Here is a 25050-nt window from a genome sequence, read left to right as displayed (position 1 = left end):
GTAACTCCCCCTCACATTTCAGACAAATCCGTCCGTAAGACATGGTTCCACTCCCCTCCCAATTTCCCCCGCCCGCCTCGATTTATACCTCGTGGGCGCCAAATCACCTTCTCCCCGGGAAGCTCCCTTCTCCCGAGCCGCGAAACCTCAGCCCCACCTCCATGGCGCCCCCACCGCACCAATTTCACAGCCGCCCGCCTCCCTAATGCCGGAGACGCTGTCCATTTGAAGAGGTGCACTGGGTCGTGCGCCTCTTACTCCGTGTTGCTGGTGCTGCCTCGACGATGGTCGCATGAATCATACCGGAGCCGATTCATCCCCGTCGTTGTTCACGGCGCCGGAGTGGCTCCAACTTTGGATCCGTCCATAGTCCTGGCGCTGCTTCGGCGTAGCCGTCGACCGTCGCGACATAGCTCTTTCCCTGCCGCCGGTCGCCACCGCAACCGCGCCGGCCTCATCGACTCGGCAGCTGGACCCGCCTACTTCACCATGCCGCCAGATAGGTCTCACCCTCATCTCAAATCACTTTATTTAGGCGTCAGTTGTCTGAAGTTTTATTCTGGGCCAATTGATTTGCAATGGGAAGCAACACCCCTCGAGGCGGCGGAGCTCCTAAGCTGCCGGTTGGCTGGTGTCTAACGTAAGGGTGCGGGGCCGCAAAGTTCGCCGCGGGAGCAACACTTAGATGGCTATCTTTTAGAGTTGCGTGGGTTGAAGGTACTGCCGCCGGATCTGGATGACGGGGAATCTTTGTGGATTGGCCCAGGGGCGGCGCAACCACGGCAGTGCGGTGGGGCGGGGAGCGGGGTTTTGGCCAGGGCCACAGACGACGGAGGTAGGCTGCTCTGTCGTTGGTTGCTAGCTCTTCGGGGAAGATTCCGAATAGTGTCAGCCGGGAGGCACAAGACGGCCAGCCATCCGGCGTAGATCGGGTAGTACCAAAATAAAATAAAATCGTGTGACCCCAATTTAGTCTTCAGTCAACAGACATGTGACCACTCTCGTACCTTGCTGTTGATCTCTTAGTGTATTTCTTCAGATCAAAGAGATATGTCGTTCTTAACATTATGCGTTATCTGCATCTTCAGACACACCATCTTCCGACTCACCGCAGCTGCTCCAACAAGGGAAGCATACACCAGAAGGGAGCTATAGTCCCCACTCAACAGTTCCCTGCATGGAATGCGCGTGCCCGACATGCACAGCGACAACAACTGCAGGGCCATCCACAAGTCAGCACATTTATGGATGGCAGCCAGATAGGTTGTACCCTCATCTTACTTGTGTGCAACATTTATGGCTTTGTTATTCATCTAAGCATGGAAAATAGATCATCACATTTCACTGTATATTCATGCTGATCTCTTGCGGGTCTTGTTCAGGAGTTAACGTTGTTCCATAGTTTAGCTAAGATACTTGTTCTTTAGGTAACACTGTTCCATAGTTATCATCCATCAGCCAATGCTATCCCACAGGCTGGTGATTATAGTATTATACCACTTATAGTATTTCCTATGTTGTTCTTTAATACTTTTGTGTGCCAGCTAGTTAATCTCGAGTACAAACGATACATATTCTGTAGCTTTCATCTGTGTTCTCCCTTTAGTTTATGAGACCTATTGCTGCTAGCTAACGCCAGTACTACTATTTATGGCGTCTCCTACAGGCACTCATTACATAAATCTAACTACTAGTTGTCTTCCATGCATGTCAGATATAATTGCACACACTGATATATCCACAAAAACCTCACGGAGCAATGTAAAGGCCAATAAACTTGATGTCAATGATACCCAATATGATGGAACATGTAAAGTCAGTTCTTCAGAAGACTTGCAGAAAGATGATGAATCCACTTCACCCCACAAGGTCCTTGCTCTAACTTGGCATGTGATATGGGTACAACATGCATATAATGTCCTGGAGTGTATCTACTCTGTTACAATGCCATGTGCTTAGCATGCTGATCATGCATGTAAATATGTCATGCCTTCCTGTTTTTCAGTACCTATTCCATTCATGATAACATGTTTTCAAATTTAAGTACTGTCATTCTACTCTATCGCAATGCCATCTGCTTAATTTGGACATCATGCTTCTAAATATCTTATGCATTGCTATTCATCAGTATGTACTTCATCTGTCTACCATACCATGTTTTTTACATTGAAGTGTTGTTCTAGTGCTCTGTTGCAATGCCATCTTATTTTCCCAATCATACACGTGTATGTTGCCTTAGTTATTTTTGTATGTATTCCGCTAGCATACAGTTTTACATTCAACTAGTGTTTTTTTTGCTGTGTTGTCCTGTCGTATCCCTAGATCTTACACCATACTCCCTCCGTCCGGATTACATGTTGCCGAAATGGATAAAAAGGATGTATCTAGAAATAAAATACGCCTAGACCCATCCATTTTTTTCCGGATGGAGGGAATACATGTCAATATGTCATGCCTTTCTATTCTTCGGTACCTATTCCATCTCTCTGATGCCGCATGTTTTATAATTAAAGCACCATTCTTCTATACAAGGCATGCAAGGGGAAGACGACTATGTTAGAATCTGAAGGGTTACAAACAAGGCCTTTGCAAAAGATCCAAATGTCAGGACATAATAAACCAACTCCAGTTTTTAAAGATACTGCTCCAACACAGAGAAACCCAACTCCTACTGATAATAAGCAGATTCCAGTGGCCAAAGAACTAGTCCGCTCCAGTCCAGCAAAAATATGTCAACTCAACTCTAAGAAGCGTGTGCGTATCCTTGCATCATGAAATTTTATAGGATGCTGATCATATTTTCTACAGGTTTCTTACCCATCTCTCTTTTAGAAAATAAGCTTAACAGATAGAAGAATTTCTGCACTGGTATCGTCTGTGAGGAAAGATTCTTGCAGGATTTCTCTGTACTCCAATGCAGATGTAAGTACCTGTTGTATATCACTATATTTTTATATCAGCATGTATTTTGTTAATCGGCGTGAATCCAACCTTTATCTGATCTAAATTTAGTTGTAGCAAAATGTATGATTAAAGGCCACAATGTTGATTTTTGTAAGGAAAACTGCCTGGTAGTTTTGCATCCTGAGCGGCATGAGTGTACTATCTCATATCAGTGGGTTTGATTACTTTGGTTCTGCAGTGGGTTTTCAGTGTTTTTTTACTGTGTTGTCCTGTCGTATCCCTAGCTCTTACATCATACTCCCTCCGCCCGGATTACATGTCGCAGAAATGGATAAAACTGGATGTATCTAGAACTGAAATACGCCTAGACCCATCCATTTATTTCCGGATGGACGGAATACATGTCAATATGTCATGCCTTTCTATTCTTCAGTACCTATTCCATCTCTGCTATAGCATGTTTATAATTGAAGCACCATTCTTCTATATAAGGCATGCAAGGGGAAGACGGCTATGTTAGAATCTGAAGGGTTACAAACCAGGTCTTTGCAAAAGATCCAAACGCCAGGAAATAATAAACCAACTCCATTTTTCATAGATACTGCTCCAGCACAGAGAAACCCAACTCCCACTGATAATAAGCAGATTCCAGTGGCTAAAGAACTAGTCCACTCCAGTCCAGCAAAAGAATGTCAACTCCATTCTAAGAAGCGTGTGCGTATCCTCGCATCATGAAATTTTATAGCATTCTGATCATATTTTCTACATGTTTCTTACCCGTCTCTCTTTTAGAAAATAAGGTTAAACGATACAAGACTTCCTCCATTGGGATCGTATTCGAGGAAAATATCTTGCGGGAATTCTCTGTGCTCCAGTGCTGATGTAAGTACCTGTTGTATATCACTATATTTTTAGATCAGCATGTATTTTGTTAATCGGCCTGAATCTAACCTATATATGATCTAAAATTAGTTGTAGCAAAATGTTAAAGGCTCCAATGTTGATTTTTGTAAGGAAAACTGCCTGGTAGTTTTGCGTACTAAGCTGCATGAATGTGCTATCTCATATCATGCACATTACTGAATTGTAGTGCTTCTCTGGTTGCCCATTCATTCATTGTGTCAATGTTGCTTTCGTATTACCTTACCTGGCTGATGATAGCTGTGCCATATTGTGTTAATTTGGTGTAGGCTAGTTGCCCAAATGCTCATTGTGTCAATGTTGCTTTCCTATTATATGACTTGGCCAATGATAGCAATGCTAGTGTATTAATTTTGTGCAGGCTGCTGAAGATAAGAAGACAAACTCTGAAAACAGCAAGGCAACCCCATTGTTTCTTTCCAGTAAATCTAGGCTAGGTAATATGGCAATAACTCATGATTAATCTGTTTGGTTCCCGTCCTAATTTATGTTATGATGCAGTGCTCAAGACACTCTCCACTATCAATAATACAAGCCTGCCAAAATCGCCATCTGAATCTGTTCAGTATCCTCTGTCTCGAATGCGATGGAATAAATGTATGTTTGTGAACCAATTAATGGCTGAAGCAATGATGGAAATGGTGGATGAATCAGAGGTGCAGAGTCGTGCGACACCACAATTGATCGATGTTTTCAGAGACAGTGTGGCAAAGCAGCAAGAACTTGCCCACATGCTTATGGGCGTCATCTGTGCTGAGGTTGCAGATTGTGACGTTGTAGATGGTTAGGTTCTGCTCATTTATTTGCACTGGCATCAATCTTTGATTGCCCAGTGGATGTAATTTCCTATAATATATTTTGGATGTGCAACGTTATTCCCTGTGTGCCATACCTTTGCTCGTCGTAATGGGCTCAAATTATCTAATTTGGCCTAAAGACATGAACGAACTTTAGTGGGCCCATTAAGTTAATGGGCCGTTAATAGGCCGAAAGTTAATGGTCGGCTCTCTTACCTCCCGGGTCGTTAACAGGCCGACATCGAAGCGGGCAACAGGTGGCCCCAATTTATTTCACGGGCCGTTAACAGACCGTTACTAAGTTTGGGCTACATATGGCCCAACTATACTGTAGGCCTTTAGCAGGCCAAAAGAGACAGCGGGCTTGTATTGGACCATGAAGAGCATGGGCCGCTAAGAGGCCGAAAGTCAGGTCGTATTGTAAACGGCCCAACTGTGTTGTGGGCCTTTAGCAGGCCGAAAGAGAAACCGGGCTGGTATTGGACCATGAAGGGCATGGGCCGTTAAGAGGCCAAAACTAAGGTCCGACTACAAATGGCCCAACTCTTTTATGGTCCGTTAATAGGCCGAAAGGCACATAGGGCCGGGAATTGGCCCAACACTTAAATGAGTCGCTAAAAGGACAAAACTCAGGTCCGACTACAATTGGCCCAACTGATTTATGGGCCGTCAACAGGCTGAAAGTGACACCGGGCCAGAAATTGGCCCAACACTTAAATGGGCCGCTAAAAGGCCGAAACTCAGGTCCGACTACAAATGGCCCATCAGATTTATGGGCCATCAACAGGCTGAAAGACACACTGGGCCAGAAATTAGCCCAACATTTAAATGGGTCGCTAAAAGGCTGAAAGATGTACATCCTAAAAATTGGCCCATCCATTAAATGGGCCGTTAACATGCTGAAATCTCATCGGGCCAATATTGAGCCCAAATATATAGCGGACTGTTAACAGTCTCGAACTGACGATGGGCTGCAATGGTGTCAAATCTTTAATGGGCCGAATTGGCACATCTCATATGGGTCGTGGGCTTAAATGGACCTGACACAAGTAGGCCTTATATGGGCCGCCCTGCTAATTTTTACTGGGCCAGCCTTTTTCACCGGAATGGGCCACTGTTGGGCTGTGCCACGTCTCGACCTATCATAGGCGCCTCCTGTCCAATGAGTGGAAGACATCTGTCCCAACGATGAGCCGACACGTGTTTCCTCTAGCCAATGATGATTTTACACATGGAAAATCCCCATTGGTCGGGGCTGTTAATGGGTTATCGGATCCAAAACCCGACCCGATAGCTTAATGGCATTCCGTTACGGTGGATGCCACGTGTCGATCACCCTTGACGAAAGCACTTCTATGGCGCGCGATTTATCGTCATGGAAGTGGACACTTCCGTGATGATAATTTTGGTAATGTCATGGAACACTTCTACGACAGCATAGGTATGACTATCTTGATTCTGTCATAAATTTGTCATGGATGTACATGCATGACAAAAAAGCGACCTACTGTGACAAACACGTATCATCACGGAAGTGTATTTTTTTGTAGTGATGGCTTTTCGCAGTTCCTGCCATAAAATGGCAAGGTGAGTACCTATGACAAAGAATGTGGGAAGAATGGGAGTAAGGAGATATAACTCACCCAGCTTGGAGGGTTGTACATGGAGAATCCATCCCGTGGCTTGATGCGGATGAAATCCTCTTCCTCTCCCTTGAACAGCTCGGACAGGATTTTTGCTAAAGCAGCAGCGTTGTCCGGACCCTTACGCCCGCAACGGGTGGCATCGTCTTCCCCGTTAAAACACCACAAGGGGTGCCCTCGATATTGAAGTGGTTGCACTCCCCGCATTATGCATATTGACATAACCTCGATTACCGTCAATCCTGATTGAGCCAACGCTTTAATCCGGTTCATCAGGTAAAGGACTTCTCTGTTGTCTTCCTCCTGGGGGCTCCGTGGGCGCCAGCTTCGGCGTTTCTTCATAGGAGCATTGTTGAACTCAGGAAGACCCCGCCGAACAGGGTCCGGAAGGGGGACGTCCTCCACATAAAACCATTCCGAAGGCCAGTCTTCGGACGTCTTCTTCGGAGTACCAGACAGCTATCCGGTTTCGGCGATGCGCCATATTTCGGCTCCGCCCACTTGATAAAGTGACCCCTCTTGTGTGCGGGGGACAAGGCAAAATAACCTCTTCCACAGCTCGAAATGAGCCTCGCAGCCCAGGAATAACTCGCAAAGGGCAACATAGCCGGCAATGTATAATATGGAAGCAGGGGTGAAATTATGCAGTTGAAGGCCGTAAAACTCCAGGAGCCCGCAGAGGAACGGATGAATTGGAAATCCGAGTCCCCTTAATAAGTAAGGAACAAGGCATACCCGCTCCCCCGTAGAGGGGCTGGGGAAGCTCTCCGCTTGCTCCCCGCCATTGTAGGTGGCGAGCCTGGCTCGGATAGGAACCATATACGCTGGAGGGAGAAATCCCTTAGTCTGCAGTTTGACTAATCGACTGTGTGGGACAAAACACCTCTCCAAATCACTGGGCTTTGGGCTACGGGTACGGGAGGAGGAGCTGCGGTTGTCAGCCATGCTGGAGTGGATTTTTCCAAAGCGCGCTCCGATGGATTATCGCTGGGGGAGGATGATATGGATTGGATCTAAGAATCCCCATTCCTTTAATAGACAATTTATTTATCTGGCTAGGGGGGCGAATGTAAAAATGCCCTGACTCCTCGTATTCATTCGAGCATGGAAGATAGCCCTTATTGGGCGCGGCAGCCAAGAGGTCCAACATTTATGGGGCCGGACACTGCTTAACCAACATTCAAAATTTGGAGAAGAACCCGCCTTGCAATGCTGAAGACAATCTACGCGCCGGACTTACCGTCATTGAAGCCTGGTTCAGGGGCTACTGAGGGAGTCCTGGATTAGGGGTATCCGGACAGCCGGATTATATCCTTTGGCCGGACTGTTGACTATGAAGATACAAGATTGAAGACTTCGTCCCATGTCCGGATGGGACTCTCCTTGGCGTGGAAGGCAAGCTTGGCAATACGGATATGTATATCTCCTCCTTTGTAACCGACCTTGTGTAACTCTAGCCCCCTCCAGTGTCTATATAAACCGGAGGGTTTTAGTCCGTAGGACAACATACAATCATACCATATACCCACGGATACTTGAGGTGACATTGGAGTAGCTAGGTGACATTAGGGTTTTGGTTGATTTGTGTCTTAAGGTGTTATTCTAGTACGAACTCTAGGGCTGTTTGTGACACTTATAGGAATAGCCCAACGGATTGATTGGAAAGAATAACTTTGAGGTGGTTTCGTACCCTAGTCTAGCTTCTAGGGTTTAGCCTCTCCGATCTCGTGGTAGATCAACTCTTGTACTACTCATATTATCAAGAATAATCAAGCAGGACGTAGGGTTTTACCTCCATCAAGAGGGCCCGAACCTGGGTAAAACATCGTGTCCCCTGCCTCATGTTACCATCCGCCTTAGACGCACAGTTCAGGACCCCCTACCCGAGATCCGCCGGTTTTGACACCGACAGCTGGCTTTACATATTTACAACAACAAGATCAAACAGAGTTTGTAAAAGTTTTTTTATCACTTTGAGTTTGTCAACTGAATTGCTTGAGGACAAGCAAAGGTTTAAGCTTGGGGGAGTTGATACGTCTCCATCGTATATACTTTTCCAAACACTTTTGACCTTGTTTTGGACTCTAACTTGCATAATTTGAATGGAACTAACCCGGACTGACGTTGTTTTCAGCAGAATTGCCATGGTGTTATTTTTGTGCAGAAACAAAAGTTCTCAGAATGACCTGAAACTTCACGGAGAATATTTTTGGAATATATAAAAAATGCTAGCGAAAGAAACAACACCAGGGGGCCCACACCCTGTCCACAAGGGTGGGGGGCGCGCCCCCTGTCTTGTGGGCCCCCTGAGGCTCCACCGACCTCAACTCCAACTCTATATATTCACGTTCGGGGAGGAAAAAATCAGAGAGAAGGATTCATCGTGTTTTACAATATGGAGCCACCACCAAGCCCTAATCTCTCTCGGGAGGGCTGATCTGGAGTCCGTTGCCTACGAGCTTTTCGCATATTGATCTATGCTTAGTTACTTTTCCGTTGCCACTGTTACAATTACTATCAAACTGCTACTGTTACTTTTGCCACTGTTGTCGGTGTCAAAACCGGCGGATCTTGGGTAGTGGGTCCTGAACTTCACGTCTAAGTTCAATGGTAACAGGAGACAGGGGACACAATGTTTACCCAGGTTCGGGCCCTCTCTATGGAGGTAATACCCTACTTCTTGCTTGATTAATCTTGATGAATATGAGTATTACAAGAGTTGATCTACCACGAGATCGTAATGGCTAAACCCTAAAAGTCTAGCCTGTCTGACTACGATTATCTATCTCTCGATCCGGACTAAGACCTATGGTTTATATAGAAACCGGAGGGGGCTAGGGTTGTACAAGGTCGGTTACAGAGAAAGGAATCTTCATATTTGATCGCCAATCTTGCCTTCCACGTCAAGGAGAGTCCCATCCGGACACGGGAGAGAGTCTTCGGTCTTGTATCTTCACAGCCCATTAGTCCGGCCCATGTCCAACAGGTCGGACGCCCGAGGACCCCTTAGTCTAGGACTCCCTCAGTAGCCCCTGAACCAGGCTTCAATGACGAGGTTTCCGGCGTGCAGATTGTCTTCGGCATTGCAAGGCGGGTTCCCCTTTCCGAATACTCCAAGATAGTCTTCGAATGAAACGAACGTGTCTGGATCTACAACACAAGTACCACACACACAGCCATAGAGAGTATAATATTTCACGAGTCCCATCTGCTGACAACTTTTTGCAAGATGACATCACGTCTGTCCAGTCATTATATCGAACCGATTTTGTATGTCGTTCCGTGTTTCGAGATGCGGTTTCCATTGGCACGTCTTGTCAAAGCAGATATCGTGTCCCCTTATTGCGGGATTCTCATCAATAAGGGCGTGGGTAATCCAACCATGCCGTTTGCACAGCCCTTGGGAATAGGAGAGTTTTAGGGCGAGTGGGGAGGCGTTCGATATTCACTGCCTTTATAAGGGGATAAGGACTCCCCTTCTTCACCCACGCCTTCTCTCTTTCTTTGCCCATCCATTCTTGAGCTCTAGCGGCCAAGTTCTCATCTTTCCCCACTCGAGCAAGCAATCAACCATGTAAGGATCCGGAGTTCAAGGCAAGTGGATGGCCTCCCCCATCAAGGAGAAGGACATTACTGAGCTTCAGGTGGCCGGGTATCTGGCGAAGGAAATCGCCCACCGTCTTCCGACCAAGGGGCAAGTCGTCCCTACACTGAAGCCCAATGAGAGGGTGGTATTCATCCCTCATTTCGTCCGCGGGCTACGGTTTCCACTCCACCCTTTCGTCCGCGGGCTGATGTTTTATTATGGGCTAGATTTCCATGATCTAGCCCCGAACTCCTTCCTCAACATCTCAGCATTCATTGTCGTGTGTGAGGCCTTCCTCCGCGTCCAACCCCACTTTGAATTGTAGCTCAAAATCTTCAACGTGAAGCCGAAGGTGGTGGATAGTCAGCATGCGGAGTGCGGAGGCGCCATGGTGAGCAAGATGCCCAATGTCACATGTCCCTAGGGTACTTTTGTGGAAACCGTCAAGGAGTGGCAAAAATTGTGGTTCTACATCACAGAGCCCCGAGACGCCACCTGGGCCGTGGCTGCCGAATTCAACTCCGGAGCTCCAATGCGGCTCACCTCCTAGATTGAGAAGGGCCCAAATTGGTCTTCGTCGGACGAGATGATAGCATTGCAAACGCGCATTCAAAGCATGGTGGATAAAAACATTAAGCTTGTTGACGTAATCCAAGTGATGCTAGTTCGCCGGATTCTCCCATGCCAAAGCCGAAGCCTCCCTTTATGGGAATTCAATCCGAAGAAGCACCAAACTCTGGAAAGGCTCTTCGGAACCACTCACGAAGACGCCTGGAAGTTTCTCTTCAAATGCAATGAGACGCCACCAGCCATATACTCGGACCGCGGGCATGACATTACCCACCCCTCCAACAAGGTAAGCCTTTAACGCATCCTCTACTTGCTTGTTTCAAGGAGGATACCTAAACTTTTATTATTTCAGGTATGGATGGAGAGAGCGGAGCGGATTCGATGTCTGGCTCCGCTACCCGAGGAACCAGTCATCCAGCTCCTAGCGAAGATGCTGGTGTCGGTGCCCTATAAGGCGCCGAAGAAGAAGGCCAAGGGGGTCCGGAGTGGCCCCCGTCGCAAGGGAGCTTCGGACGTGTCGTCCAAAGACAAGACTCGCTCCTCCGCCGCCGAAGACGATGACGAGGAGGAGGAACAAAGCATTTCTCCTCCTGGTGAGGGGAGGAAGAAGAGGGCGGCCTCCACAAATCTGGAGGCAGAGGCGCCCAAGAGGGGGAAGGGTCCCCTTGCGGATAACTCCGCGTGGGACGTCGACAACAGCCCGGAGCGAGGCCCCCAAAACAAGCCTCCGGCCACGTCGTAAGTACTAAAACTCGCATGTGTTCATGCGTCCGTCCTCTCTTACTTTATGATATTAATATGTTTAAATGATGCCATTGCAGTCCGGCCCACGACAGCTCCCAGCGATCCTCATCAAGAGGTTCGTTGGATCCAAAGGTGGTGGCTAGTGAGTCACCGGCGGCCGCTCACTCTCCCATGGCCAAGGGTGACGACGAGGTGTTGTCCCAAAGGACCTTCCCCGGCCAGGGAGGGGTCCAGAAGGCCGCCAGGGTGGCGCTAGGAGGCAAAGCCTCGGCTTCCGGACTCATGGGGGAGCAGATCCCCATGGCGACTGGGGATGGGGTCCTTGCTCAATTCGGCCCCCAGCCGAATACAAGTCCGGGGACCTATACGGCTCCGGAATCCGGCGAGCAACCTCCTTCAAAAGAAGGGGGTGTGCCTGTTCCACCGGTGACCTCTGTCCAACCAGAGGCACCGGATAATCTGCTGGAAGCGCTACGAGGCGCTTCCATTGTTGAAGAACACCGTATCCTTATGGGTACGGTGATTGAGAAGGTTAGTCCGTCAAGAGAGGACTGACCGAAGCCTGCAGCGGCCTGCTAACAGGTTTTGAGGTAAGTGGCGTAACAGGGAAAATCCCAATATAGACAGTAGCCCCTGAGACACTCTCCCGTGTTCGGAAAGAAAAGCCGGACAGATGATCAATTAAATTTCATAGGAAACTAACTAAATGTGTCTGATGTGAATAAGCAGGCGTCATTGCTGGCCACTATCGGTGTCAAAACCGGCGGATCTTGGGTAGGGGGTCCCGAACTGTGCGTTTAGGATCGATGGTAACAGGAGACGGGGGACACGATGTTTACCCAGGTTTGGGCCCTCTCTATGGAGGTAATACCCTACGTCCTGCTTGATTGATCTTGATGAATATGAGTGTTACAAGAGTTGATCTACCACGAGATCGTAATGGCTAAACCCTAGAAGCCTAGCTTGTATGACTATGGTAATGAGTATATCCTTTCCGGACTAACCCCTCCGGTTTATATAGACACCAGGGGGAAATCTAGGGTTACATAGAGTCGGTTACATAAGAAAGAATCTTCATAGTCGGTCGCCAAGCTTGCCTCTCACGCCAAGGAGAGTCCAATCCGGACACAGGTATAGTCTTCGGCCTTCATGTCTTCTCAGCTCATCAGTCCGGCCCATGGATAACAGGTCGGACGCCCGAGGACCCCTTAGTCCAGGACTCCCTCGGTAGCCCCTGAACTTGGCTTCAATTACGAGGAGTCCGGCGTGTAGATTGTCTTCGACATTGCAAGGCGGGTTCCCTTCTATCCAAACTTCAAGATAGTATCCAGACTTGTCACACACACACACCATACATAACCACAGAGAGAATATATTTTTACACGAGTCTAATATGCTGACAGCTTTTTACAACATGACATCACGTCTGCCCGTTCACAATTCCAAACCGCTTTCATGTTTCGACGCCCCACGTCCCAAGACGCGGTTGCCATTGGCACGTCTTGTCAAAGTAGAGATCGTGTCCCCTTATCACGGGATTCTCATCAATGCAGGCATGGGTAACCCAACCATGTCATTTATATAGCCCTTGGGAATAGGCGAATCTTAAGGCGAGTGAGGAGGCGTTTAATATTTGTTGCCTTTATAAGGGGGTAAGGATTCCCTCTTCCTCTCTCACGCCCTCTCTCTGTCTCCGCCTTTCCAATATCGAGCTCCAGCGCCCAAGTTCTCATCTCCTTTCCACTCAAGCAACCATGTCCAGATCCGGAGGTCAAGGCAAGTGGATGGTCTCCTCCATCAAGGAGGAGAACATTATGGAGCTTCGGGTGGCCGGATACTTGGCGAAGGAGATCACTCACCGCCTGCCGACCGAGGGACAAGTCGTCCCCATGCCGAAGCCCACCGAGAGGGTAGTGTTCCTCCCCCATTTCTTCCGCGGGCTAGGGTTTCCACTCCACCCTTTCATCCGCGGGCTGATGTATTATTACGGGATAGATTTCCATGATCTGTCCCCGAATTCCTTCCTCAACATCTCGGCGTTTATTGTCGTGTGTGAGGCCTTCCTCCGCATCCAACCCCACTTCGGGTTGTGGCTCAGAGTCTTTAATGTGAAGCCGAAGGTGGTGGATGGCCAGCATGCGGAGTGCGGAGGAGCCATGGTGAGCAAGTTGTCCAACATTTCCTAGCCCAAAGGTACCTATGTGGACATGGTAAAAGAGTGGCAGAAGCAGTGGTTCTACATCACAGAACCTCGCGGCACCAACTGGGCCGCAGCTGCCGAATTCCGCTCCGGTGCTCCCATGCGATTCACCTCCTGGGTCGAGAAGAGTCCGGACTGATCTTCACCTGATGAGCTGATAGCACTGCAGACGTGCATTCAAAGCATGGTAACCAAGAACGTCAAGCTCGTTGATGTGATCCAAGTGATGCTAGTTCGCCGGATCCTTCCGTGCCAGCGCTGAAGCCGCCCTTTGTGGGAGTTCAACCCGAAGAAGCACCAGACCCTGGTGAGGCTCTTCGAAACTCCTCACGAAGGTGCATGGAAGTTGCTCTTTAAGGGAAACGAGAAACCGCCTGCCGCAGATTCAGATCGTGCGCACAACGCTAAACACCTCGCTAGCGAGGTATTTCTTTTTTGATGCATTCTCCACTTGTTTGTTTCAAGGATGATGCCTGAGCTTTTGTTATCGCTTTTTAGGACAGGATGGAGAGGGTGAAGCGAACCCAGTGTCTGGCTCTGCTGCCTGAAGAACCAGTCATCTCGCGTCTAGCGAAGATGCTGGTGTCGGCACCTTATAAGGCGCCGGAGAAGAAGGCTAAGGGTGCCAAGAGTGGACCCCGTCGCAAGGGCACTTCGTACGTGACGTCCGAACATGACGAAGCTCATTCCTCCGTCCCTGAGGACAATGGATAGGAAGAGGAGGAGGAGGAGGAAAACAACCCTCCCCCTGAGGAGAGGAAGAAGAAGAGGGCGGCTTCGGTGCATCCGGAGGCGGAAACGCCCAAGAGGGGGAAGGGTGTCCCAGCGGTCAACACCGCGTGGGATGTTGACATCAGTCCGGAATGACGCCCCCGCACTAAGCCCTAGGCCGCATCGTAAGTGACATGGCTCGCTCATGCGCGCATCTGGCCCTTTCTCTTCATTATCTTGACATAGCTAATTGTACTATTGCAGTCCGGCCCGCGAGCTTATCCAGTGATCCTCATATGGAGGTTAGTTGGCTCCGTCAGAGATGGCGAGCATGTCGCCACCGCCTGCTTATTCCCCCGGGGCCAGGGACGACACCGAAGTGTTATCCCGAAGGACCGCTACGAACCAAGGAGGAGCCCAGGACGCTGTCCGAGAGGCGCCACAGGGCAAGACCTCCACTGCCGGACGGGACACATTGGAGAGCCGATCCCCAAGGAGACTAGCGAAGAGGGACGCATCCAGTTCGGCCCTCGGCCGAATACGATTCTGGAGACCCATATGGCTCCGGAGTCGGGCGAGCAGCCCCCTTTGATGGAGGGGGTGCGCCGCTTCCACCGGTGGCCCCTGTCCATCCAGGGGCGCCGGATAACCTGATGGAGGCACTTCGAGGCGCCTCCGTCCTGGACAAGCACCGTGTCCTTATGGGTGCGGTGATCGAGAAGATTCAGTCCGCCAAGAGTGGACTGAGTGAAGCCTGCAGCAGCCTGTTGATAGGTTTCAAGGTAATAAAGAGAAAAAAACCATGTAGACAGTAGCCCCTGAGACACTTTCCGATGTTCGGTAAGAAGAACCGGATAGAGGATCAATCTTTTGTTATAGGAGACTAACGTAATATGGATGGATAAGCAGGCATCGCTGTTGGCTGCAACCTTGCATGCTGCCTCTGTCTCTGAACTGAGGCAGAGGCTGGAGCGGACCGAGAACGAGCTCAGCGAGGTTAAGGTTCGGCTCCAGGAGAAGCAAGGTGAGTGAAGACTTGCTGTGTGTTCGGAAGGAGTAGGCGCTGTATATTGACCGTAGTGTCGTGATATGTGCAGGAGCCGCGACCGAGGTCGAGGCCCTGAGGAAGGCCCTGGGCGAGGCCGAGGAGAAGGTTGTCCAGCAGCAAGCTGCCTGTAAGAAGCTCAAGGCCCAGGTCAAAGAAGTCCAGCATGAGCTCCAGGATGCGGTGAAAAAATGTGAGGCCTTGGAGCATGATGCGTCGGTTCAAGGGGCCGAACTCGCCAAGGCTCGTCAGAGCGCGGAGACCGCATGGAATGAGGCCCAGGCCGCCCTCCAGGAGATCCAGGAGGCCAAGAAGATCACGGCGAGTAAGGCATTTAAGATGCAAAGCAAGTATGCGGAGAAGCAGTACCTTTTACTAACCCGGGTTCGGAGTTCCCCAGGAGCTTTTGCGGATTCACACGCAGTGTATCAGACGCCACAGAGTCCTATCGAGCCGAAGGAGGGGGTTCTACAGAGAAGCTATTCTGGTTGCAGTATGCGGCGCCAGAGCATCTCGTGTCCTTCACCGATCAGCTGAAACAGCTGGTGGAGCTGCATAGGGTGGCCGAACTAGCCATTAAGGATTTGATAATCCGGTTGTGGCCAGCCGAAGCTATGCGGGGCAGCTACTTCGGACTCGTGAGGCGGATGGTGAACGCCTGTCCTCGGCTGGACGTCGTCAAGCGCTCGGCTTGCATTGAAGGTGCACGCATTGCCTTTGCCTGTTGCAAGATGTGGTGGGCGAAGATGGACGCCGTTGAGGTGACCAAAGGGCCACCAGAGGGCAAGGAGCACCGCACACCCGAACGGTATTTTGCGGATGTCCTGGAGGGGTCTCGCCTTGCGACAGCACAATGTTCGCATGACGTTGTATTTGAATAAATGTATTCATGTTGACCTTGCCTTGTATTAAGAAAAACAAAGCCTGTTTTGGTAATGTAATTTTGTTATGCTTTAATTGTTTCCTCCTGTGCGGCCGTGTTGTATGTAATCTGAGGGTTGGCCAGTCGTCGGCTTCTGCCCTCACGTAGGTAGTACGGAGGTGTTCAGGATGGAATCTAAACAATCTTGATCCAACTATATGGTCCTTGAAGGAGTTGTTTAGCGCAACAAACAAGGCAATCAGACTATACGGCTTAAACACCCTCACTTAGCCATAGGAATTTTATAATAAAGCATGGGCACAGCCCCTGGTTCAAACCAGAGTGCTATCGGCATCTGATCGGGAAGTGCCGATCTTTTGCATAATGCGGAAAAAATCTCCAACGATTTGTAACCCTCGAATAGCTGATCGGCTCTCGCCATATCATGACAGTCAGTTTTCGGCTTTCTCTACTAAGGCGCTCATCTGGTCAAGGCCAGGGCACAATTGCAGTAGTTCTCCCTTTACTACCCTAGCCGATTTAGCGAAACGTAGGGTAGCAAGCACAGGAGTTGGGCAACCCAACTATTGACCAAAGACATGATTCGGAGCCAGTGCATATAATGCTAAATTTGGGGTGCCAAACTTATCTTTAAGGAGTGTTCGGACTTTGTTGCCGTATCATGGGGCGATGGGGAGGCCCTGGCAAATGTGAAGCGTACCAGAGTGTACGGTTGCTAGGAAATAAGTAATATAAAGGAAAACAGAGGGAGAACAGAGATAGGATTTGGGGCCCTTGAACTTGGATCATGAATTGTTTCCATTATAGTTGGGTTAATGCGTCCAAGCACATTGGTACAAAATAATGCAATAAGCAAATGGCTATTCGACATGCCACAACCGGAGGAGAGCTGCGCGTGGGTCCCGAGAACGGTTAGAGTAATCATTGGATTGGCCTCTAGGGCCGCCCCTGTGCACCTCTGCTCCATGTCGATCCAGTGTATTTGTCCTTTGACAGGACCATAAATCAGGCCGTCGAAAGAGGCTTGCATGAGATAAACCTGCAAAAAAGGGGAAAAGGAAATAGTAAAGTTATATGTGTGTCCGGGATCGGTCTGGCCGAACTGTAGATCCCGGGCTAGCTTGTGCCTCCGTCAATGTCCATGGAATTTTGAGTGTGTAATTATGTACGCGTGGTACGAATGCCACTACTTCATTGGGACTGTGACGGAGGCCGAATTGTTAATCGAGTTCTTGACGAACTGTGTTGTCATGTTGCAGTGTAGTCCGGAACCTCTTAATGATGTCCAGGGGCTCGGCAGCCATACTATGGTGCTGCTTGAGAAGACCGCTCTATACCTCTGCTGCTAGGGTGGCGGCGTGCTCTTCTGTTCGGAGGGAGCATTCAATATTGCCATTGACAGTTATGACACCGCGTGGACCGGGCATCTTGAGTTTGAGATAAGCATAGTGTGGCACTACATTGAATCTAGCAAACGCGGTTCGTTCGAGCAGTGCATGGTAGCCACTGCGGAAGGAGACGATATCAAAGATTAACTCTTCACTTCAGAAGTTTTCCGGAGAACCGAAGACCACCTCCAGCCTGATTGAGCCCGTACAGCGGGCCTCTACGCCTGGTATGACTCATTTAAAGGTAGTCTTTGTTGGTTTGATTCGTGAGGGGTTAATGCCCATCTTCCGCACTGTGTCCTGATAAAGCAGGTTGAGGCTTCTACAACCGTCCATCAGGACATGTGTTAGGTGAAACCCATCGATAATTGGGTCAAGGACTAGTGTGGCTGAACCACCATGGCGGATACTAGTTGGGTGATCTCGACGATCGAAGGTGATCAGGAACGGTGACCACGGATTGAATTTTGGGGCGACTGGCTCTACCGCATAGACATCCCTGAGTGCTTGCTTGAGCTCCCTTTTGGGGATGTGTGTAGCGTATATCATGTTCACCGTTTTGACTTGAGGGGGAAATTTCTTCTGCCCGGCAGTGTTCGGCTGTCGGGGCTCCTCGTCCTCGTCCTCACTTTGTGATCCCTTTTCTTTGTTTTCTGCATTTAACTTGCCAGCCTGTTTGAAAACCAAATAGTCTCTGTTGGTGTGATTGGCTTGTTTATCTGGGGTACCATGTACACAGACGATCGAGTATGCGATCCAGGCTGGATGGTCCCTCACTATTCCTTTTGTAGGGCTTCTTTCGCTGGCTGGACTTGGAGCCGCTGAATCCGGCATTAACGGTGGTGTCATCGATGTTGTCGCCATTGCTTCGGTGTTTGTGTCTGTTGCGCCGGAGCTTGCCGGGGTTCTTGGCCTCGGAGGGGCCTATCTCGCTGGCTGTGTTTTTACTACGAGCCAGCCAGCTATCCTCACCCGCGCAAAAGCGGGTCATGAGTGTCGTAAGGGCTGCCATGGACTTCGGCTTTTCTTGGCCAAGGTGGCATGCTAGCCATTCATCATGGATGCTGTGTTTAAAGGCCGCTAGGGCTTCGGCATCCGGACAGTCAACGATCTGGTTCTTTTTGGTTAGGAACCTAGTCCAGAATTTTCTGGATGATTCTCCAGGTTGTTGAACTATGTGGCTTAAGTCATCGACATCGGGTGGCCGAACATATGTACCCTGGAAGTTGTCAAGGAAGGCCTCTTCCAAGTCCTCCCAGCAGCCGATGGAATTTTCGGGCAAGTGCTACCTCTTGAGCACTACGTTGGATTTCCCCGAAGAGGAGAGGATGATGCAGCAAAGTAGCGTAAGTATTTCCCTCAGTTTTTGAGAACCAAGGTATCAATCCAGTAGGAGGCTACGCGCGAGTCCCTCGTACCTACACAAAAACAATAGCTCAACGCAACCAACGTGCTTAGGGGTTGTCAATCCCTTCACGATCACTTACTAAAGTGAGATCTGATAGAGATGATAAATGATATTTTTGGTATTTTGGTATAAAGATGCAAAGTGAAAAGTAAAAGGCAAAGTAAAAAAGCAAAGCAATAATAAAGTGATGGAGATTGATATGATGAGAAAGAGACCCGGGGGCCATAGGTTTCACTAGTGGCGTCTCTCAAGGGCATAAGTATTCTACGATGGGTGAACAAATTAGTGTTGAGCAATTGACAAAATTGAGCATAGTTATGAGAATATCTAGGTATGATCATGTATATAGGCATCACGTCCAAGACAAGTAGACCGACTCCTGCCTGCATCTACTACTATTACTCCACTCATCGACCGCTATCCAGCATGCATCTAGAGTATTAAGTTAAAAACAGAGTAACGCCTTAAGCAAGATGACATGATGTAGAGGGATAGTTGCATGCAATATGATAAAAAAACCATCTTGTTATCCTCGATGGCAACAATACAATACGTGCCTTGCTGCCCCTTCTGTCACTGGGAAAGGACACCACAAGATCGAACACAAAGCTAAGCACTTCTCCCATGGCAAGAAAAACCAATCTAGTAGGCCAAACCAAACTGATAATTCGAAGAGACTTGCGAAGATAACCAATCATACATAAAAGAATTCAGAGAAGATTCAAATATTATTCATAGATAGACTAGATCATAAACCCACAATTCATCGGTCTCAACAAACACACCGCAAAAAGAAGATTACATCGAATAGATCTCCACGAGAGAGGGGGAGAACATTGTATTGAGATCCAAAAAGAGAGAAGAAGCCATCTAGCTACTAACTATGGACCCATAGGTCTGAAGTAAACTACTCACACTTCATCGGAGGGGCTTGGATGATGATGTAGAAGCCCTCCGTGATCGATGACCCCTCCGGCGGAGCTCCGGAATAGGCCCCAAGATGGGATCTCATGGATACAGAAAGTTGCGGCGGTGGAATTAGGTTTTTGGCTCCGTATCTGATCGTTTGGGGTACGTAGGTATATATAGGAGGAAGGAGTATGTCGGTGGAGCTTCGAGGGGCCCACGAGGCAGGGGGCGCGCCCTCCACCCTCGTGACCGCCTCGTGGCTTTGTTTACGAAGGGTCCAAGTCTCCTGGATCTAATCTGATGAGAAAATCGCGTTCCCGAAGGTTTCATTCCGTTTGGACTCCGTTTGATATTCTGTTTCTCCGAAACACTGAAATAAGCAAAAAAACAGCAATTCTGGGTTGGGCCTCCGGTTAATAGGTTAGTCCCAAAAATAATATAAAAGTGGAAAATAAAGGCCAATATAGTCCAAAACATTAGGTAATATAGCATGGAGCAATCAAAAATTATAGATACGTTGGAGACATATCAAGCATCCCCAAGCTTAATTCCTGCTCGTCCTTGAGTAGATAAATGGTAAAAACAGAATTTTTGATGCGGAGTGCTACTTGGCATAATTTCAATGTAAATCTTCTTAATTGTGGTATGAATATTCAGATTCAAAAGATTCAAGACAAAAGTTAATGTTGACATAAAAATGATGATACTTCAAGCATACTAACAAAGAAATTATGTCTTCTCAAAAGAACATGGCCAAAGAAAGCTATCCCTACAAAATCATATAGTCTGACTATGCTCTATCTTCACCACACAAAGTATTTAAATCATGCACAACCCCGATGACAAGCCAAGCAATTGCTTCATACTTTTGACATTTTCAAAACTTTTTCGATCTTCACGCAATACATGAGCGTGAGCCATGGATATAGCACTATATGTGGAATAGAATGGTGGTTGTGGAGAAGACAAAAAGAGGGGAAGATAGTCTCACATCAACTAGGTGTATCAACGAGCTATGGAGATGCCCATCAATAGATATCAATGTGAGTGAGTAGGGATTGCCATGCAACGGATGCACTAGAGCTATAAGTATATGAAAGCTCAACAAAAGAAACTAAGTGGGTGTGCATCCAACTCGCTTGCTCACGAAGACCTAGGGCATTTTTAGGAAGCCCATCATTGGAATATACGAGCCAAGTTCTATAATGAAAAATTCCCACTAGTATATGAAAGTGACGGAATGAGAGACTCTCTATCATGAAGATCATGGTGCTACTTTGAAGCACAAGTGTGGTAAAAGGATAGTAACATTGTCCCTTCTCTCTTTTTCTCTCTTTTTTTTGTTTTTCGTCCGGAGTCTCATCCCGACTTGTGGGGGAATCATAGTCTCCATCATCCTTTCCTCACTTGGGACAATGCTCTAAAAAATGATGATCATCACACTTTTTATTTTTTCTTACAACTCAACAATTACAACTCAATACTTAGAACAAAATATGACTCTATATGAATGCCTCCGGCGGTGTACCGGGATATGCAATGAATCAAGAGTGACATGTATGAAAGAATTATGAACGGTGGCTTTGCCACAAATACGATGTCAACTACATGATCATGCTAGCAATATGACAATGATGGAGCGTGTCATAATGAACGGAATGGTGGAAAGTTGCATGGCAATATATCTCGGAATGGCTATGGAAATGACATGATAGGTAGGTATGGTGGCTGTTTTGAGGAAGGTATTTGGTGGGTGTATGATACCAGCGAAAAGTGCGCGGTATTAGAGAGGCTAGCAATGGTGGAAGGAAGGAAAGTGCGTATAATCCATGGACTCAACATTAGTCAAAAAGAACTCATATACTTATTGCAAAAATCTAGAAGTTATCAAAGCAAAGTATTATGTGCATGCTCCTAGGGGGATAGATTGGTAGGAAAAGACCATCGCTCATCCCCGACCGCCACTCATAAGGAAGACAATCAATAAATAAATCATGCTCCGACTTCATCACATAACGGTTCACCATACGTGCATGCTACGGGAATCACAAACTTTAACACAAGCATTTCTCAAATTCACAACTACTCGACTAGCATGACTCTAATATCACCATCCTCATATCTCAAAACAATTATCAAGCACCAATTTTTTTCTTAGTATTCAACGCACTCAAAAGAAAGTTTTACAAATCTTGAATACCAAGCATATTATTGTTAAGCAAATTACCATGCTATTAAGACTCTCAAAATAATCTAAGTGAAGCATGAGAGATCAGTAGTTTCTATAAAACAAATCCACCACCGTGCTCTAAAATATATAAGTGAAGCACTAGAGCAAAACTATAAAACTCAAAAGATATAAGTGAAGCACTAGAGTAAAACTATAGAGCTCAAAAGATATAAGTGAAGCACATAGAGTATTCTATCAAATTCCAAATTATGTATGGCTCTCTCAAAAGGTATGTACAGAAAGTATGATTGTGGTATACTAACAAGCAAAGCCTCAAATCATAAAAGACGGTCCAAGCAAAACACATATCATGTGGTGAATAAAAATATAGCTCCAAGTAAAGTTACCGATAGAAGTAGACGAAAGAGGGGATGCCTTCCGGGGCATCCCCAAGCTTTGACTTTTTGGTGTCCTTGGATTATCTTGGCGGTGCCATGGGCATCCCCAAGCTTAGGCTCTTGCCACTCCTTGTTCCATAATCCATCAAATCTTTACCCAAAACTTGAAAACTTCACAACACAAAACTTAAAGTAGAAAATCTTGTGAGCTCCGTTAGCGAAAGAAAACAAAATACCACTTCAAAGTACTGTAATTAAATCATTATTTATTTATATTGGTGTTAAACCTACTGTATTCCAACTTCTCTATGGTTTATAAACTATTTTACTAGCCATAGATTCATCAAAATAAGCAAACAACACACGAAAAACAGAATCTGTCAAAAACAGGACACTCTGTAGTAATCTGTATCTAGCGCAAGATCTGGAACCCCAAAAATTCTAAAATAAATTTATGGACGTGAGGAATTTATCTATTAATCATCTGCAAAAAGAATTAACTAAATATCACTCTCCAAATAAAAATGACAGCAGTTCTTGTGAGCGCTAAAGTTTCTGTTTTTTACAGCAAGTTCTACAAGACTTTCCCCAAGTCTTCCCAACGGTCCTACTTGGCACAAACACTAATTAAACACAAAAAAACACAACCAAAACAGAGGCTAAATAATTTATTTATTACTAACCAGGAGCAAAAAGCAAGGAATAAAAATAAAATTGGGTTGCCTCCCAACAAGCGCTATCGTTTAACGCCCCTAGCTAGGCATGACAAGCAAGAATAGATCTAGGTATTGTCATCTTTGGTAGGCAATCCATAAGTGGCTCTCATGATAGATTCATATGGTAATTTTATTTTCTTTCTAGGGAAGTGTTCCATGCCCTTTTTTAATGGAAATTGAAATCTAATATTCCCTTCCTTCATATCAATAATTGCACCAACCGTTCTAAGGAAAGGTCTACCGAGAATAATAGGGCAAGAAGGATTGCAATCTATATCAAGAACGATAAAATCTACGGGCACATAATTCCTATTTGCAAAAATAAGAAAATCATTAATTCTTCCCATAGGTTTCTTAATAGTGGAATCCGCAAGATGCAAGTTTAGAGAGCAATCATCAAAATCACGGAAATCTAGCAAATCACAAAAAGTTTTGGGAATAGTAGAGACACTAGCACCCAAATCGCACAAAGCATAAAACTCATAATCTTTAATTTTAATTTTAATAGTAGGTTCCCACTCATCATAAAGTTTTCTAGGGATAGAAACTTTCAACTCAAGTTTTTCTTCATAAGATTGCATCAAGGCATCAACGATATGTTCAGTAAAGGCTTTATTTTGACTATAAGCACGAGGAGAATTTAGCACGGATTGCAACAAGGAAATACAATCAATTAAAGATTAATTTTCATAATTAAATTCCTTGAAATCCAATATAGTGGGTTTAGCATCATCTAGGGTTTTATTTCTTTTAATCCCACTTTTATCAATTTCACCATCAAGATCTAAATACTCCGAATTTTTAGAACGCCTTCTAGGTAAAGGTGGATCATATTCAGTCCCATCATTATCAAGATTAATATTGCAAAACAAAGATTTAATAGGAGATACATCAATAACTTTTAGATCTTCAACTTGATTTTCATAGGAATCTGGTTTAGCGGCCATCTTATTGACTAAGGTAGCTTGCATATCCGAAATTTCAGCAGTTAATTTTTCAAGACGAGCAATTTGGGATCTTATACCATCAAATTCTTTAGACATATCATCGAGCTCTTTATTCATATAACTCATAAAACTTTTTGTTCCTTAAGCTCATTTCTAAACAAATTATTATGCTCAAATTGCAAAACGATAAACTTCCTGACGTTGTTTTCGATCTCCTCTAACCTTTTAAGGTGAAGATCACCGAATCTAGTAAGAGCCATCGTGACAAACAAGCAATCCAACACATGAGCAAACAAAAAGCAAACGGGCAAAAGAGGCAAATAGAGAGGGAGGATAGAAAGAGAGGGCGAATAAAACGGCAAGGGTGAAGTGGGGGAGAGGAAAACGAGAGGCAAATGGAAAATAATGTAATGCGGGAGATAGGGATTGTGATGGGTACTTGGTATGTTGACTTTTGCACAGACTCCCCGGCAACGGCGCCAGAAATTCTTCTTGCTACCTCTTGAGCACTGCGCTGGATTTCCCCGAAGAGGAGAGGATGATGCAGCAAAGTAGCGTAAGTATTTCCCTCATTTTTTGAGAACCAAGGTATCAATCCAGTAGGAGGCTACGCGCGAGTCCCTTGTACCTACACAAAAACAATAGCTCAACGCAACCAACGCGCTTAGGGGTTGTCAATCCCTTCACGGTCACTTACGAAAGTGAGATCTGATAGAGATGATAAATGATATTTTTGGTATTTTTGGTATAGAGATGCAAAGTGAAAAGTAAAAGGCAAAGTAAAAAAGCAAAGCAATAATAAAGTGATGGAGATTGATATGATGAGAAAGAGACCCGGGGGGCATAGGTTTCACTAGTGGCTTCTCTAAAGAGCATAAGTATTCTACGGTGGGTGAAGAAATTACTATTGAGAAATTGACAGAATTGAGCATAGTTATGAGAATATCTAGGTATGATCATGTATATAGGCATCACGTCCAAGACAAGTAGATCGACTCATGCCTGCATCTACTACTATTACTCCACTCATTGACCACTATCCAGCATGCATCTAGAGTATTAAGTTAAAAACAGAGTAACGCCTTAAGCAATATGACATGATGTAGAGGG

Source organism: Triticum dicoccoides, chromosome 4A, assembly GCF_002162155.2.
Source record: "Triticum dicoccoides isolate Atlit2015 ecotype Zavitan chromosome 4A, WEW_v2.0, whole genome shotgun sequence".
Taxonomy (NCBI): Eukaryota; Viridiplantae; Streptophyta; class Magnoliopsida; order Poales; family Poaceae; genus Triticum; species Triticum dicoccoides.
Note: the sequence above shows the minus strand (reverse complement) of the source record.